Source organism: Petromyzon marinus, chromosome 16, assembly GCF_048934315.1.
Source record: "Petromyzon marinus isolate PM22_M1 ecotype Great Lakes invasive population chromosome 16, UKy_Petmar_22M1.pri1.0, whole genome shotgun sequence".
Taxonomy (NCBI): Eukaryota; Metazoa; Chordata; class Hyperoartia; order Petromyzontiformes; family Petromyzontidae; genus Petromyzon; species Petromyzon marinus.
The window spans coordinates 3943419-3963399 of NC_133682.1; the positions used below are offsets into that span (position 1 = coordinate 3943419).

At 42.2% G+C, this 19981-nt stretch overlaps 1 long non-coding RNA gene across 1 annotated transcript in view; it reads left to right on the top strand.

The window, feature by feature from the left end:
• The first annotated feature begins 1532 nt into the window (after positions 1–1532).
• The window catches only part of LOC142924732 (uncharacterized), a 156673-nt gene continuing 138224 nt past the window's right edge, over positions 1533–19981 (top strand). Inside the window, exons 1-3 of the long non-coding RNA XR_012941804.1 lie at positions 1533–2980; positions 3096–3403; positions 5190–5276. This is a non-coding gene — a long non-coding RNA (uncharacterized LOC142924732). The remainder of the gene's footprint in view (positions 2981–3095; positions 3404–5189; positions 5277–19981) is intronic.

The window sequence follows — 19981 nt, forward strand, 5'->3', positions numbered from 1 at the left end:
CATCGACCCAAAACGCAGCGAAATTGGTATCTTCCACCCCCCCCCCCCAAAAAAAAAACGGCTTCGCTTCGATATGTGACCACAAACCACCTGTTTAATGCGCTCAAAGATACAAAAGGGCCTGGCTTCATTATGCCTTTTAATGTGTGTAATTTTCCATAGTAATTTCCCATAATGGTGTCCGGGATCTGCTCCCATAATGGCACAGTATACCATGGCGGCGCTGCAGCGCGTGACATTTATTGCCCAAATTGCTTGCGGAGTTGCCGTAATATTTTTATTTTTGCTTATAAATATGAACCGGGGTGGGGGGGGGGGGGTAGGAGATAAAACACCATCTCTGTTCATCACATTTAAACGTATGATGGGCGTTAAGATGTGCGAGCGTGTCTTGCGAGTGCAGTTTGCGGATTTCATTATTTCAAAGGGGATAACGTGGGATGACGCGAAATCGCAGCTGCATGCAGAGAACCAAATGAAATGTGAATAATTTTTGTGCATAAAAGAAACACAGAATAGGCTTGACTCACGTGACACACGTTAATCTCAGTGACTGCGCTATTGTTTCGACCAGAGGGGTCACTTGTGGAGATTTCAGAGGTAGCTCTGTGGTTATCTCCTTCCGTCGGTCATTCTCTGTCGAAGATGTTCACTTGCTCTCTTCTTCTTCTTTGGAAGTACCTATCGGGTATCACGATCGGGATACAATTGTGGTAAATTATATTTTTTTAAAACATGCTACGTGCAAACAACAGGAAAGACTCAGCTGCAGACAACCATAGCAGAGACAAAAAAAGTGATATTCTGGTGTATATTCTGCAGAGCAGCGTGTGCAGATGAGAGGGAGGGAGGGCATAACTTGTGAAAAATCCACAGTCTGACACTAATTGAATGTAATCTAATTCACCTGCACGCACAAAAATATGAATGCATAAACAAGGACAAAGGCAGTGATGATGAAAGGCAAAAATGAAAAGAGGCGGAAAAAGGAGAGAAGGGTGGATTTGGGGATAGAATGAGGACAGCGAATGGGATACAGCGAAAGAAAAGTGGGGATCTTGGTGAGAAATGAGGTGAAGCGGGTTTAAGGGAGGCTATCGAGGCGCCGTGCGGGAAACGAGAAGAATGGAGCAAAGAGAGGTAGAGCATAATGGGTAGTGTGTGCGTTATAGGACCTTCACTTCGCGTGGCTGTAGGAGCACACCCAGCCTGGCACAATTGCTGCGGTGATGTCACCACCACTTAGCGGCGAATGGGGAGCCTGTTTTCTCCATTTCGAGTGTTCTTGTTATTATGCGCAACTGCCGCTGTTGTAATGAATGTAAGAACCCCACCTGGATATGGCTATCAGGCGGATAGATGGGAAAATAAAAAAATAAAATACAAATACATGACGATGGGAGCTCTTGTGTCCTGCAGGTTCTTAATGCGCTCACTTTGTGTCTGGAGCGGCTGTCATACAGGGGTCACGGATGTTAGCACACATTGAGTAAGCTCCTGTGTGCGCTTTGCGTTGAAAGGTGACGGCATAATCCGCGGCGTCCGTGTCGTGTCTTGCATATCAACGTTCCACTCTAGGATTAGAAAACAACACCTCTACGCTGCATAATGAGGATGTATATAAAGATCAAAGTATTCGGTTCCGCCGTAAATATTTTTACAGCCTTTAATTCGATTTTTTTTCGAAGTGACTTGCGTGGGTTAACCCCATAGTCACCTGACGCCCGCGCTCGGCAGCACTGAGTTTGGGCCTGCAAACGCTACATAATCATCAGCATCATGAATCATACATTTATACAATTTTCAGGCAAATCACCTAAAATGCCTTGAGCTCTTGAGGGATAGCTCAAATTTGAGATAGACTGCTTTTGAAAACTCATCGAGAACGTCGAAACGTTTCATGTGGTCCGTCTGAAAATTTAGGCAGTGGCCTTTCAGATTTCCTGCAAAATTGTTTTTGAAGTCTTGCCTTGAATTTTGAAATTGACCCCTCAACTGCCTGAATTTATTTTTTTGAAATGTATCTGACCTGACTACCATTCCTACCCGTGGCTAACATCAGTGGCGAGCCAACACGAGTATCTGAAACCTACCCCTGGGCAAACCTCACAAAATACAACCCCCACGACCAAACAAAATAATGTGGGAAAGCCTTCGCCCATCAGGGGATTAACAAACGGTTAACAATTTACACTGTGTGTCACCAACACGCCCAATATCCCATACCTTGGAAGTGATTTCACATTTGTAGTTTTCCTAATTTCAGTGGCGGTCTGGAGCGCATATATCTTGGCGAAAACCCCCTAGTTAAGTAATTGTTACAATTCAGTGCTACACTATGGATCCACACAGATCGCTTCGAGCAGTAAAACTAATACACGCTATGGTCCCAAATGGAATATGAGGCGTGCCCATGAGTCTATAAATTAAAATAATAGATTCAACCCTCGTGGCTCTACTGCCGCGTGATTAACAAGCAAGCAGTTTGCGGGCACAATCAGAAATAAAGAGCGCTTGAGCTTTGAGGTTAATGTAGCACGCGTGCGATGTAATATATCTATTTGTATGTTATGGCTTGCACGTGCATATATTTATGTCGATGCATTCACGGCGCGTGTATCGGCAATCACAGTCTAATTTGTAGAATGTGCGCATTGTCTGTACGTATTGCCCCATTGTGCCTCGTCGGCTGACGTAAGACAATTTCAACGCTTAATTTCCATTTTAATAGTGGGACAATAAACATTACCCAGACTAATAATATATCCATGCAAGTAGACAGGGGTGTACATTGTCTCCGTTTGCGACGGAATCATCAGGGTTTTTTGTTTTTTTTAAATCGCACGTTGGTGCAGAATCAAATTGTGCGGTGATAGCGAGCCTTACTTTGTTAGCCCCCCCTTCGGTGATCTGAATAGACAATGCTGTTCGCCAAAGAAGCCTGCCAGCGTGTGGAGTAAAACGTCAGACGTCGTGTTCGGTAACTCATTGCACAATGTGGAAAATGCATTGGAGAGGTTACGCTCGTCGTTAGTAGTCGTCAAAATGTATTTGATCATACTACCCTTGCCTACCCCTCCCCCCCACCCTTTGAGGTGTTGGTCGTGAGGATGTGTCTGACCATACTTCATCACACCGGTCACTGGTTAGAGGGCGGATGGATACCCCGACTCAGCCTCCCATGCTCGCCGTGCTTAACGCAAGTGACAACATAGCTCCAAGACTCGTTCGTGTGCACTGTATGTTGAACTTCTTTTGCGCCGTACGTAGCCAACCGTGCGAATCGGAGGCGCAATCGTTGTGCAGTATCCACTGCACTCATCACATATCAACTCTGCTGTTGCAATTGAGGCATCAGTAGTTCATGCAGACGCCGATTTTTTTTCTCGCCTGCTGCCAACAGGTAACTTGGATTATCACCAGTGTGAGAATCTTTTGCCTCTAATTTGAGTTTTCGCTTCACACATCACTAATGACGTTCTTTGTGAGACGCTAAGTACATTGCACGTTTCCCCCCAATGTAAACGTATCACATAGACCTTTGATGCAATGATATAGAATGGGATGCTCCAAAAAGCCACCTTTGTTGTTATTATTATTAGGATGTTTAAAATAACATATTTGTGTTGTGCGTGTTGTGTACGTACAGCCCTTTGTTAACCCACTACCTGCTCATACATCACCACGCTGATGCGAGCAGATTGGTGAAAGGTGGGGAGGGGTATTTAGGTGGGAGCACAGAAGTACGGTACAACGGTGCATTTTCTGCGTTGCCAGCAACTTTGCCCTTGCATCCCATAACACCCGCCACACGTGGTAGTCGCCCATCCAAGCGGGATTTCCAGGCTTAAACCCGCTTCGCTTTCTAAGATGGGGCCAGATCCGCTGCACTGCCGGTGACCTGATCATCGGGCCAGAATTTGTTGTGATAATCATGCAAATCGTTTTCTCAACCCTCTGTCAATCCACAGCTGCGCACAATGCTTCTCCGTGCCTCGTTTATCATAGGGGTGGGGGAAGAGGGGTTTGGATATACTTCACCACCACGCCTGGTCAGTACGTGTTTTGCAAGCGTTATCTGGGGTGGAAAGGTGGAGAGGTGGGGGCGCAAGGAACAGTCCCTCCACCCTCATGTACCGAAGAGAAAACCGCACGCTAAAGCAATTCCGTGTAATCAATAACCTTAGGCATATTTTGAAACCCTATGTGCATGCACTATCCGTAGAATAAATACGGCGATAGTAGAGATTGACCGCAAAGAAAGAGTCAATTTAATTGGTTTTAGTCGGTGTTAATTTTTAACGTCTTATTCTCAAGACTGGTAGAATGGTGACCCAGTGGTTAAGCGCACTCTATTGTACGTGTGTTGAACTTCTTTCGCACCGTACGTAGCCAACCGTGCTCATCCGGGATGGGGGGGGGGGAGACCATAAACGAAACACAAAAAGCAGTTTTAAAGAAATTAGTTTTCAATTTACATGGTTTAAAAGTGTATCGCTCCAGTGGCTTCCTAAAATCGGAAGGAAGAGCGTGCTGTGAAGATGAGCCGAGTTTGCGTGATGATGGTTTATGCTCCATGTGTGTGTAATTTGATTCCTTGACTGTGGCTAACATCTGTGGCGAGTGATATCTAAAACTGCTCCTGTGCCCACACACTTTGCTAACCCACATTGAACGAGCGTGGTGAAGTACCACCATGACCAACACACACGGGGAGTATCCTTGTCGGTCAGTGGATTCATTCACTTTCATAGATTCTCGAGCAATGTAAACCGACTGCCCTGAATTTCATCCAGCTTGCATTTCACCAGGTATGCAAATAATAAGTATGCATTACATTGTCGATTGTATTTGTGGCTAAGCGCCACTTTTAGGCCGTTTGCAGAGCAGTTGTTGTTGAGACAGCTTTTCCTTTAAACGTGCTTCGTGGGGAAATACATTTCGCGTTTGGAAGAATAACGCTTTGGGAATGTTCAGGTGTTTGGGTGTTTATTGTCCCGCTTCGTGAGTGGTCACCGCTTCCCGCTTCTGCATCACAGCAAGATCACAAAGCACTTGATGAAAAGTACACAATAAGCCAAAAACAAGAGACGAGCGAGAGAGAGAGAAAAATAAGAAGCAAAGAAAACTGCTTGTTTTGTTTTCTCGCAGCGGTCCTCATCACAAAGGAGCTTTTTTTTTTCCCCCAGACGTCCCTTACTGCCAAACGAGACACCGGCGCTGAGAGGGCGCGTCTCTTTTGCGCCACAGACACCTGACCACGGGCAAAGCTGCAGGTGGGTCGTGGGGGCCATGGTGAGTGTGCCGATTGATCCTGGGCTCACTAATGGACACTCTTCTCTGTCTTTCACTTCCCTCCTTTGAAAACCACGGTTCCCATTGCTTCTCAGCGGTAATTCCCAACCGCTCCTCGCTGCCGCTTCCTTTCATCTAAAGGCATGACTAAAGATTGGCACCATCTCAGGGCCATTCCACAAAGGCATTTTCTCTCTGAGATCCGGTCGCTGTTGATATTGCTGTTGGTAATGATATGGATTACAATGATGTCACATAAAAAAACAAAAATACTGAGATCCTCCATATAGCCTTCGCAGACTGTTGGGGCAAGCGCTGTTAGTGAACACCTATTAAGACTCGCACAGAACATGAGAGGGGGGCGGGGTGGATGGCGAGCACCACACCCGACCGCCTTTGTTTCCGCAGTGCTGATGTTTACACCAGGTACTCTTGATAAGGCTGAGTCGACCTCAGGGAGGTCCGGGACTGGTTCAGATTTTCGTCACCAAAGTTGGCCATGAGCTGGAATCAAATGCGCCACGATGCTTCATAGCACAGTGCGATAACCGCTACATTACAGCTCACATACATAGACACATCATTTTCAGTTGTTGAATATATGTTTGTTTTTTAAGAACACATGCTTTGGATAATTTGTTTTTGCTAATGTAGTCTTTTCCAGTTAAAACAGGAAATAAGTAAAACCCTCTAAGAAGGTGTTTAACATTTCAGCAAACGAGGCTGTGTTTACGTGAGTGCGATAATTAAAAGCACCTTTATGCTCGTATATTGTACTTGCACTGGATTAATTGTGAAATTATATTTTTGGTGCCATGGGTAAAAAATACATGCACGACCCTTGCTCCCATCTCACTTGAATCATCACGACCCAAATAGTACGACTGGTGTTTCGTACATTTTTACACATACAGACGTTGTTTTATATAAACAGGTGTATATTGGTATAATACAGCCGTTGACTAAATCACCTTTAAATGCGGCCCGATCTCCTGAAATCTCAGAGAAGCTAAGCAGGATGAAGCCTGGATCGCGCTAGGATGGGTTTTCACCATGTGCAAAAGAAAGACAAGTGCCCTCGGCTTCTGCGAAGCTACTGTGTCAGCTAAACGATCCATTGTTGTACTGTACTGTGCTCCGATGTCTATGCCCCCTGTCTTTTGCCAAATCCACTCTGACCAACCTGGTGAAGTATGGTCACACGAGTCTTCATGGACCCACGTTGCATTGGGGAGGCCGTCATCCAAGATGGAATTGACTAAAAGGGCTGCACGTGTTTCCACGCGGAGTTCTCTGCACAAACATACGATCGGTGGTTAAAACGTAATAATTATAATAATTGACAAATGTTCAACTGCTATTTCCCCCCACCCCCCCCCCCGACCCCCCTCCTTTATTATTTTACATTGCAGAAATCATTGAAATCGGAAAATCTATTATCTTGATATGATTGCATAGGTACCTTTGTGAGCATTTTTCATAATCAGCTCGCCATAATGTTTGGAGGGTCACTTGTACATACACGGGGATTACCCGACGTTATCCCCCTGGCTCAAAGAGAGAAACAATTCTACATTTTGGAGGAAATGCACACACGTATTTTCCTTTGAACGGAGATGAGACGCGGTAGCATGCCAGGAAGGCAGGCAGGTGGGAAGATTGATTTTACATTTCCCGGTGTTCTGGGAAATGTCACGAGAACATCTGCTCTGGCAGGGGCCCTTCTAGTCCAAGCAGTGATTGCTAGGTCAGTGAGGTCAACATGGGCAAGGAGTATTGATCCATAAAGCTTGATAAAAAGCTTTTTCAATAGCCCATCATCACCGTGGAATTACATGTGTCTCGGGCTTACGTACTGTACGTTATATATTTTCGAATTGCACGAGGCACATGCAATGTCATATGTATAACATTAGTATCTAAGTGGATTGTGTTCATTGTCATGTAGTCCCCGTTGTATTCGATATCCCCATCTGCTCTCCTTGGTCAACGTGCTGTGACGGAGAACGATTCTCCACACGCCATGTTGGCCGTGGACGTTGTTTGACCATACTTCACCATAGCTGTCAGCAGGGGGCTAAAGGCCGTTTCAAAATATGACCCGCTGCTGACGGATTTAAACTCCGATCACCACGTTCAACCCGCAGTGTGGGAGAGCCACCGCACCAACACTCCAACCCACACTGGATATAATAATATGAATAATATAATAATCATTTATAGCCCTTTGCTTATCCACTGCTAAATGAAGGCCTCCCCACACTGCGTGTTGGTTTGTAGACATTGTTTGGCCATGCTTTACCATGCGGATCAGCGTGGGGCACCGTGGCGGTGAGATGTTAACTACCTCGCCTGGTATACATGAGTGCATGGGTTCAATCCCGACCCTGAAGCCTGTATGTTTGGAGTTTGCATGTTCTCCCCGTGGATGCGTAGACTTTTTATCTGAGCCCTCCGTTTGTTTCCCTCCATGTTTACAAACGTGCGTTTAGAGTATTTGGCTGCTATAAATTTCCACGTGATAAGCCACTTCGTTGAGCTATCATTTGTGATAACCAGGTCGCTTTTTCAAAATAGCTATGTAAGCTCAGTGGGGTTTACCTGGTAAAATAAAACGTAATTCAGTTTTTGGTTTTAGTTTAGGGTTGTCAAAGGGGATGAGGCCAGGACTGGTGCAGATATCACTTGCAATTGATGTTAGCCGTCGCCGGAAATTGAGCTCAGATTTAATAGTGGATCCCGCTAAACATTGGGCTACTCGCTAATCCCCATCGTTCTGCCGCAGAGAGTGTACAGCGTTGTGTGTTTAAGACGTAACGGATGGGAATAAACACCAGTGCGCAAAGGCTGTTGTGAGTGAAGTGGTTGGCACCAACTACTGCGCCTGGATGCCAACACTTAACTCTTGATAATTAGCGGAAAGACTCGGGATTCAGCCTAATGGAACTCACATAATGCACGCATCATAGCAAACACTAAAAATAAACCCTGTGCCCTTCGGTTCACACGGCAACACACAGTTCAATGTGCACGTTTAATCCCAAAGTGAATAAGTCAAATTGTCAACAGCACAGATTCGTAGTGCAGCGCTCTAACGGATGCACCACCGCTCCACTCTGTTTTGCGGGTGTAGTATAGAAATGTATCTGTAGACCCACCTGTAATATACAGCAAATCGTGGTTTTTAGTTTCAGCGGTTTCTAGAAGTGCTTGTTTATGAATGCGTCTCATTCAGATATTGTCTTCACGTAGGTACGCCTTTTAGACCCCCTTCACCCACTCGTGCCAAATTAGGGGGAAAGGAAACTGCGCACCAGTCAATGGCCTTGACCTATCCTCCCGAGTTGGGGGAGAGATCCGAAGAGGCGTGATGCAGGACCATCGCTTGGAATGTGTCACTGCTACGTCCCATGAGCATTCATAGGACACATCTTGAGATTGCACTGTCACACCTCGCCACAGACGGATTGCATTCTCTGTAGCATCCTGACAGCAGAGCTCATCCTATCTGCGCCAAAACTAAGCCCCCTTCCCCCACCTTCCCCCCCCTCTCCCCACCCACCCTCCCTCCCTCCCTCCCCAATTTGGACGGCATTGTTTATTTATTTACCACCCACATTTATACAGGTGAGACGGTATTTGCGGCTTGAATGAAATCGCCACACCTCCCGTATTGCTGCTGATGATCATATTCATCAAAGCACCTGCACAAGCTTGTTTGGTCAAATATATACACACGGTACAGTATATATTTTGCTGTTAAAACTCGAAAAAATTGGTACTATTTGTGCGATGAGAATTTAAGTGAACAAATTCGCGGATTAATTAAACACCCCTTTACTGAGTTCAGAAACATTGATTAACCTTGGTTTGATAGCGCCACCATCGTACGTATCCGACGCGGCTGATTTTGTGATTGATGTTATAATGCGCATTGAACATATTGGCTGTATGCATAGTGGTTGGTTGCGCATAGACGCAATAAAAGTGCTTCATTTTACTCCGCATCACGGTGTTCATGTGTATAACCATTTCGGATTGCCCGCGTGATGTATCGTTGTTACGTTCAAGTACAACACATGCCTCGGATCCGTTGAAAACGTTCAAAGAACGCTACGTTGAAACAACTGCAATAGGCGTGAGTGGTTGTTTTTTTTTTAAGTTGCATTCATAACCCTTTGAAATTTGTAATATTGTTACCCTTCACAGAATTATCGACCCGTATTATTTAAATTGTTTTTATTCCCAATATTCCTTTTTTGGAAACGTGTTTTATTATTATTATGCCCAACCACGCAAGCCTTACACCAGCAAAGCAGCTAATTTATAACACTTATTTGAGTGTAAGCTGATGATGTATGGACCTGTAGAATTTCAAAAGCACATTAGGGAGTGCAGGAATATGACCGATTTCCTTTTAAGTTAATAAAATGAGATGCCATCTTTTGTAGCTGCCTTGCAACTGCACGTTCCCTTGTCACGCTCAAGGACCCCAAGCCATCAGATAGTGTTTTATATTCCTTGGTTTTTTACATTATGTCCACATTGGGCAATTTCTCTCTTTTGCTCTTTTTGCCTCGGTTGGCTGTTGCAGGGGAGGCCTTGGCTTTGTATAAATGAGCCAAGCGTTTGGCTGTTGGCTTTCTGAGACTACTACACTTTATCTGACTTTCACCAATATCAGTGCTGATCAGATCAAGTCTTTGTAATTCATCTGAAGGCTGTTGTCTGTGAAAATAGCAATGATTACCTCCACTCTGCTGTTTATAACTTGTAATTTCACCCCCCCCCACCCACACACACACACTTCCCTCCCCCCCTTCCTGAACGTATAATGATGAATAACATAACAACATGTCTAATGTGCATGTACAGCATGTTTGAGTACTCTCCAATTAAACTTCAACAGCCTGTCACTGGCTCTCCAATCTGACTGTTGTAATTAGTGAACATTAAGGCTCCTCGTGGAAGCATCAGATTTGTATGCACATTATTACATTGCCTCGTTTAGACCAACTGAAAAACATTTGCCAGATGATTACATTTTCAGAAAGAGTTTTTTTTTTCAGATTTATTTGTGTTCTCAAAATACATGGGTTTTTTTTTTTTTTCAGAGAGAGCAGTAAATGGTATATTTATTGATAGGAGCAAATTGAGTTTACTTTTATCAAAGGTCCATATTGAGATGAAAATAACTGCATTGGTCCATTACCTCATTACGCTTTTGTACAATATGTCATTAAGCTGCCTTTCTTGGAAATAAACAATCCAACCATTACCTGATTTTACTGCCGAGTCTAAAACCCATCAATGCCCCGGAGACTTAAGGACTAATGAGCTGTAATCCTCCGCGTGGACAGGCCATTCGGAATTGAGAGCGTTCGTTTAATGACTTAAGAGAGGGAGAGAAAAAAAACACATTTCAGGTTAAAACATGGCCCGTATAAGCAAACACTGAAATAAAGAGCGAGAGAGAGAAGAGTAAATAGAAGACACCTTTATTAAGCTCTTAGACATAAATTGTTCTATAAATGTGCTGCGTATTACTATATTATTCTTTGGACAAATATATGCATTGCAATTTAAATATTCAGCACTTTCCAGTTGATGAATATTCTGATGCACGTTTCATATATATTTTTTATGACTTAGGTCAGTGCGACAAGGAAATCCACGGTCATTTTTGTGCTACTCTTCCTCCCGTCTTCGCCAAGCCAGTGTGGTGAAGCGCAATCACATAACCCCCATGACCCGCACGGGCATAGGGGAGGCCCTCATACAGCTACCTGTACATGGGAATTCTGTTCTCTAGGTAAGGTTGGTCCACAATCGTTTTTTTTAGACTTGCATTGTGCTCGTAATGTATGAGAAAGAATCTCGTTGTGTCACAACAATACGTGAATAATTGTTATTTGACAAAGAAATATTCCCGAAGAGTTTGTCAATCGCCGCTCACCACAAATTGTAAGGCAGTTGAACCCAATACAGCCCATTCCGCAAACCACAATTGGATTATGGTCCGAGTACGATCGCCTTCATGTGATTTCTCTGCTTTAAGTTAGGCTGTGGCCGAGGATGAGCTGTGGGACTGGAGGAAATGTAAAGCATTGCAAATAAAGCTTCCAAGCATGTACAATACCAACAGATTATTTTATTTATTATTTTCTAGTAACCGATAAATATGTACTCAACTTCTCCCTCAAGTGCTTCAAAATGAAATCATGTGGGCGCTGCAGACGGCAAGCATTTTCCCATTAATAAAACATCTAGAATGTCGCCAGCAGCATTAGGCATGGTTCACCTGGGCCCGGGTACGTCTTGCATATTGAGACGCTTTAATGAGCTTCATATCAGGTTGGCAGGATAAGATCTTGGTCGTATCATCGTACAACACAGGGCCTGCTGTCTTTTTTCTGTGTCCAACATAACAGCGGTATTCCCTGCAGTTTACATCTCTTAATTTAAACCACGGCTGACAGTGTTTGCAGAGGTGTGGAGCTTTGAGTGATTACCCTGCAAAATATCCAGGAGTGGAAGGAGTGGAGAGAGAGAGAGAATATGCCACTGAGAAACATGTAAATTATTCAGCCCAAAACCCGGTACTGCCGAGTGTCTATTGAGGCCACGGAAATTTGTCTTAGTTTGCAAAACTGTAACCAACACTTTGGCGCAACTTAAAGGAATGTTGATGTGTTTACTTTTAACCTTGCGAGATATATTTTTTGTTCACCAAAGTAATTTCGTTTGTCGTTCGTGCTCTTGATTCGAATGTGGTTTGTTTTTTTACTTTGTTTCGTATACCCAAGCCGATTGTGAGGTGCAAACATGTCATGGAGTTAAATCCCATTTAAAAAATATATATTATGGCTGTTTTGTACAGAGTATGCTGTTGCTAAGTTGGTGTGCGATCATGAGGGAGGTAAATTGCTATATTACATTAGAATGAAAACACTTGAAAATAAATTATGATACTATGTCCGATGTGTATATATTGCGCTGGAAATTATTCATATAGTGGAGCTTGTTATATTTGTTTGCATTACATATAGGATATGCACACTATATAAAAAGTAAAAACAGTGTGCAGATATGTTTAAATGTTCTATTTTCCACATAATGAAAATGTGACCCATTTTATAAATCTTACGTGTCAAGCAAGTTCTGCTTCATGTGTAAATATAAATATATATGCACTCAAGGACGAGTAAATAACTTCGCAAAATATTTACCACGTCTTATTTATTAACTTTGTATTCATATTTCATTGGATGCTTCCAAGCTCACCTGTGGTTGCTTGTATTTTCTAGTTTCCCTCGAACAATGATTGATTTTGGGATCTAGAATAGGAAATGGTTTTGATGTTTACGACAGCAATTTTCAAGTATACTTTTTAAGCTTGTAAGCTCAGCTATTTCTGTTTTCTTGTGCATTTTATGCCACAAACACACACTTACAATCGGCATGTACAGTACAAAATTATTCGGACTATTTATCCCTGCAAGTCTTGACAGTACCGTATATGTTATGATCAGTGTGTAACAATATCACACATTTATTATGTCGAAGATACCTTCAATCTACATTGCATTCGAGAACATGTTATAAACGAGATTATATCTACACAGTTTTGCTTCTATATCGTGATATGTTTTGTCATTTTCCTACAATTTTATTCCCAATTCTGCTATCGGCTTCATGTCATGGACGACGCGATCCGCTGGGAATGCTCACTGAGCACTACCGCGTTCAAGAATGGCCCACGGAAGGGGATATCGCAGAGCGACTGCCTTTTTTTAATAATACATTTTCATGAGACATTGTAAGGCATTTCCTCATGTATTTTTGCCTTTTAAAAAAAACCCCAAAACTCTCTTGTAAGATTGCCTACGCGTAGCCGTTCAAGTAAAAACAATTGCATTGTATATTCCACGTGTACTTTTGGGGATAATTAATGACAAAAAAAATTAAAATAGCAGTACAATTATTTTGATACAAGGAATGGTGTTGTCACTTTTTTCATGTGGTCCAGGGAGGTTGTCGTCTTCATTTCGCTTTTCATCGTCCCTCATCTCTGTACTGTCTCTACATACTGCCTGTTGTCTATATTTCCCCTTGTCTATATTGCCCCTTGTCTATATTGCTCTTTGTCTATATTGCCTCTTGCCTATATTGCCCATTGTCTATATTGTCCCTTGTCTATATAGTCCATTGTCTATATTGCCCCTTGTCTATATTGCCCATTGTCTATATTGCCCCTCGTTTATATTGTCCATTGTCTATATTGTCCATTGTCTATATTGTTCATAGTCTATATTGCCCATTGTATATATTGTCCATTGTCTATATTGTCCATTGTCTATATTGCCCCTTGTCTATATTGTCCATTGTCTATATTGTCCATTGTCTATATTGCCCCTTTTCTATATTGTCCATTGTCTATATTGTCCATTGTCTATATTGTCCATTGTCTATATTGTCAATTGTCTATATTGTCCATTGTCTATATTGCCCCTTGTCTATATTGTCCATTGTCTATTTTGTCCCTTGCCTATATTGTCCATTGTCTATATTGTCCATTGTCTGTATTGTTAATTGTCTATATTGTCCATTGTCTATATTGTCCATTGTCTATATTGCCTCTTGCCTATATTGCTCATTGTCTATATTGTCCCTTGTCTATATTATCCGTTGTCTATATTGTCTATTGTCTATATTGCCCATTGTCTATATTGCCCCTCGTTTATATTGCCCATTGTATATATTGTCCATTGTCTATATTGTCCATTGTCTATATTGCCCCTTGTCTATATTGTCCATTGTCTATATTGTCCATTGTCTATATTGTCCATTGTCTATATTGTCCGTTGTCTATATTGCCCATTGTCTATATTGTCCCTTGTCTATATTGCCCCTTGTCTATATTGTCCCTTGTCTATATTGTTCATAGTCTATATTGTCCATTGTCTATATTGTCCATTGTCTATATTGTCCATTGTCTATATTGCCCCTTGTCTATATTGTCCATTGTCTATATTGTCCATTGTCTATATTGCCCCTTGTCTATATTGTCCATTGTCTATATTGTCCATTGTCTATATTGTCCATTGTCTATATTGCCCCTTTTCTATATTGTCCATTGTCTATATTGTCCATTGTCTATATTGTCCATTGTCTATATTGTCAATTGTCTATATTGTCCATTGTCTATATTGCCCCTTGTCTATATTGTCTATTTTGTCCCTTGTCTATATTGTCCATTGTCTATATTGTCCATTGTCTGTATTGTCAATTGTCTATATTGTCCATTGTCTATATTGTCCATTGTCTATATTGCCTCTTGCCTATATTGCTCATTGTCTATATTGTCCCTTGTCTATATTGTCCGTTGTCTATATTGTCTATTGTCTATATTGCCCCTTGTCTATATTGTCCCTTGTCTATATTGTCCATTGTCTATATTGTCCATTGTCTATATTGTCAATTGTCTATATTGTCCATTGTCTATATTGTCCATTGTCTATATTGTCCATTGTCTATATTGTCCATTGTCTATATTGTCCATTGTCTATATTGTCCAATGTCTATATTGCTCCTTGTCTATATTGTCCATTGTCTATATTAACCCTTGTCTATATTGCCCCTTGTCTATATTGCCCCTTGTCTATATTGCCCCTTGTCTATATTGTCCATTGTCTATATTGTCCATTGTCTATATTGTCCATTGCCTATATTGTCCTTTGTCTATTTTGTCCATTGTCTATATTGTCCATAGTCTATATTGTCCATTGTCGATATTGCCCCTTGTCTATATTGTCCATTGTCTATATTAACCCTTGTCTATATTGCCCCTTGTGTATATTGTCTATATTGCCCCTTGTCTATATTGTCCATTGTCTATATTGTCCATTGTCTATTTTGCCCCTTGTGTATATTGTCCATTGTCTATATTGTCCCTTGTCTATATTGTCCATTGTCTATATTGTCCATTGTCTATATTGTCCATTGTCTATATTGCTCCTTGTCTATATTGTCCATTGTCTATATTGTCCCTTGTCTATATTGTTCTTTGTCTATATTCTCCATTGTCTATATTGTCCCTTGTCTATATTGTCCATTGTCTATATTGTATATATTGCCCCTTGTCGCTGTATCATCTCTTGTCCCATTATCTGCATGAATCAACAAAAATTAGAATGGTAGTTTCTGAAATTAGGTCAAGGTCATTAGGACCATCATTAGGATCAGTATTAGTCGTGGTCGGAAGTAGCTATAATTGGCCTTTAACGATGCCTCACAAGGTAAGCATTAATGGTGCCTCACAAGGTGAGCAGGTGGCGATGACATTTTTTACATTCTTTTTTCTTTGCACTGGGAATGCCAGCAAATAAAACCCGCCAGTCACAAATCCTGTGTAGTCATCGCAACTACCAGGCATAGCAGCAGAATATCTTAGGGGGAAAAAAAACAATGCTTTTCTACGAAGTCAGGTGAAACATATTACACGCACATTATCTTCTAGTACCGTATTATGGGCAGGCAGACAGTAGATGGGTAGAATAATTACTTAAACATGGTATTGCAAGCGTCTGTGCTGTGGATAAATAGCCATTATGTGTGATTGGTTTCCCATGTGCACAGATGTATACTCTCCTACTTTATGACTCCGATGTTGCCATGGAGTAATGGTTACCAGCACTGGACATGCAACCCAGAGGTCGCATGTTTGATCGCCTAGCGTGGCACTTGAAACAACGGTGCAAGATTGTTGAATCACCTCCCGCCTCTGTCTATCCCGGCGGTATGAATGGGTCCACCGCAGTTAGTCGACGGGCGTGTTGCGTGTGCTGGGTCACAATGTGCGTACTCCCACCTCTTTCAAGACGTCTGCACCAGCGTGGAAGAGTAGGTGACAGACCAAAAAAAAACACACACGTGGGGCCCTGTAGACTTCCCTCTCGTGGAGGGTCCTTCTGCTGGCAAGTAATTGCAGGTGCTGCACCTTTATCTTTGCTTGCTATATTATGGCTTTGCACTTTACGGTCTGTAAGATATCGCATCACTGTTTGGCATCCACTCTGTTATTCATTTAACCGTGATTGAAAATGTTTTAGAATTTTCACAGGAATGGCTAAGTCAGCAAAGCACTCGGGTCGTGATCGAAAGGTGGTGAATTAAAATCATTATCAAGGCCAACTTGGTTCACCACCTACCTCCAGGGTCAGGAAAATTAACAACCCCTGCAGAGTGCCACTTGATGGCAAATCAAGAGTGGCTGACCTTTGACGATATCAGCCTCTCCCATAGCAATATGGAAATTCCCTCCCCCATTGGTTTAGGAATGCCAAGGACATAAGCGATGTCCAGGGCTTGAATGAACCTTGAAACCATTTGACTATTAACTTGACATATATAAGTACAATCCAGAGATGCTTTAAATTTGTTAATATATACAGTATATATATTCAGCATGTTTCCCAATCCAATACTGGATGAAGGTCTTCCTACGCCTTTTCAGTCACAGGGGTTGTTTGACCATACTTGACCAATCTGGTGAGTGTGGATTGGTGAAGTGGGGGGGACCTGTTTAGATATCACTCACCACTGATGTTAGCCATGGTCAGGAACAAAACAATACTCGGGTCGTAGGGTTCATAGCGCAGTGTTCTAACCACTGCGTCAACTTAAAAAGGTCTTCAACAGAAGATATTCAATATCTACACAGACTCACGCATCATTGTGTTGTTTTTCAACATGCTCTAAAGCGGTCGTTTTGTTTGTGCTTTGTGTTTCATGTGATGCATCGATGCTCTATTAGATCCCACAATAAGCACACTTGACGAAGCCGTTTTTATTTCTTGTTCTCAGCACATACTGTCTGCCCTCATATACTGCATATAAAGTATTTATATATGCCTAAAATGTTTGTATTGTCCGTGGGGCGAGGGTGGATGACTTGGCCGCACGGTGATTATAACTCACTGCACTATGAACTCAGTCAACCGAGTTCAATTCCCAGCCATGGCGAACACGAGAGCTGTCTGAACTGGACCTGCTCCTCAACCAATGAACTTGCTCCAAATGGCATGGCACAGTATGGTCAAACAACTTCCCAAGACTGAAAGGCATGGGGAGGCATTCCTCAAACATGGTATTGACAAAGAAACCCAAAATTAATCATCTATATTGTTGTACTTTTAAGAAGCCAAGGAATTAAGAGAACGCTTTAGATCTTTCTTTTCAGGACTGCTTAACATCACAAAATAGGCCCTAACAATGCTATACATAATCCAAAGCACTAAAGGGCGTGATGTGTTAGCCTACCTTCTGGTCTCACTCATTGCATAATTTATTTATCGGTTTGACTGTAGAACATTAATTTAAAATGATGTGCAAATTGCAGAGACATGAGGTTTTGCAGCCTTTGGTAATTTTATCCTAATGTAACATTAATTTAAGAATGTTGAGAGTCGAGTGTTTTGGCTGTGTTGCGGCAGCAATCTTCGCTAATGGTTAGGATAAAGAAATGTGCACACAGCTTCCACGACTGTACCCTGTGACAGCACCGGAATGTGGCAGGATTTAACCCGAAGAAGCCGCGGAATATGTGCTCAAGTTGTAAGCCTGGGTGCAGAACAAGCAGTGTCGTCGCACTTGTGAGGCATTTGTCCCACTGCATAAATGAGATTTTTTTTTCACTGCGTGGGGGCCCTGTGGTAACGTGATTATGTGGCCCTGGAGGGGGTATGCCTGTAAAGCAATGCATGTCCACGGGTGGTGGCTCATTAATTATGCTTCCCTCTCAAGATGTGTGTTTTTTTTCTTCTCGTATAGAACATCATCATAACATTGAAATAATTGATTTGAATGCATCGGTGCTTCAATGATGCATGGGGTCATTGACCAGCTTTGTGGGTCATTAACTCCTTCATTCATTCATTCATACGCTTATTGATGTATTCATTCGCTCATTGGTCTATTCATTAATTTCCACGTGTTTTCAGACGTGTACGTGACTGTAGATGTTACCCGCTGCATATTTCACATGCCAGTATAGACACGCGCACAAAACAAAGAGAGAGAGATTATCGTGAACACTGCCGCATGACACGGAAAACACATCGTGGACTGTCGTTTCAGGCAGAGGCCCTTTTACATAGCATGGATGTTGCCCAAAAGAAAGATCATTGTCCATAATGTCAGTCTACTATATACAGTATATTTGCAATACAGTAACGTTCATGAATATTGTAAGTGTTTTGTTGTTGTTGTGTCTGCCCATGCAGTTCATTGTTTTTGTCTGTTCCAGCAAATATTGTTTCTTCTTCAATATATATACCTATGTCCGGTGATTTATAAGAATGTTTACAGGGTGTCCGTGACAGTATCATTCATTATTAAAGAATGTTAACGAGACTGCCGATTAAGCTTGGTCAATGTTGGTTCAACAACTCTGGTTAGACACTAACGTTGGACAAACGTGGCGGTGTTTACTGGGTATACACTCACACAATTGGGTTTGCATGGACATTTTACCGTAAGAGTGTTATCCCTCTAAATCTCCACAATTACCACTGTGGTGCTGATGACATTATTGATATGCACATTTAGGAGTCCCATTTGTTAGAAAAACATATATCAGTTCTAATTGTTACAAATGCTTCCGTCTTTTGCTTTTGAAGATCAATTCAGTCGTTCTCTTTTTGCTTAAATATGTACATGTGAAAAAGTAAGCACGGAAGTGATATGTTTTTCAACGGTTCAACTATGGTACGCAAATACAATTCTTAAAATAAATAATTTTAAGGTGCGAAATCAAATCAAGACATTCTCAATCCACCAATGGATAAATACTTCCCCATGCCATGTTAATGATCAGAGTGAGGTTTTTTTACCATACTTCACCACGCTGTTCAGTGCAGGTTGGCAAAGGGGTGGGGGGAGGGTAGGTCCGGTTCTGATATCACTTGCCACTGATGTTAGCTGTGGCTGAAAATCGAACTCAGGTTGCCAGATTCATAGCTCAGAACACTAACCCCCTGTACCGCCACTCTATCCCTCCTATTATTGTATTTATGCCCTACGAAGGATACAATTTGTGTTTACAAACAAACAAGGAACATCCATGATAGAGGTTTTTTGGGGTTTGATCGCGTAAATATATAAATGTGTCGTTAAACCCCCCGACACAGCCGACTAGTAAGGTTTGTCACCGAAACAGAACGTGGCCAATTCGTCGCTAGCACAGCACTAACCGGTGTGTTGGAGAGCCAAGCCACAACATTTACAACTTGAGTACGACGTTTTGGCAGCCAGATTCTGTCTATCGCCTGATGAAGCTGGTTGTAAACGTCGCAGTCAGACTGTAAATGTTGTGGCTTGGCTCTCCAGCACACCGGTGTGCTGTACTCGTGACGAATGGCTGTGTCGGGTGGTGGCAGGTTTTAATGACGCGTTTATATAATTACACTTGGCAAGAAGGTACTTTACTTTGATTTTGTACAGTTGAACACCAGCAAAAATACTTTTTTTTTAAGAGATGCTGCCATGCAGTGTGTGCAGCGTACTATTGACATTTTGATTGCTTCGGTTTTTCAGTAAACACACGTATCGACTTTTGAATTTCCATACGAACACAGTTCCGGTGCTTACGTTCAAAAGTGTTTGCTATTATGCCCGTGTTGTATAA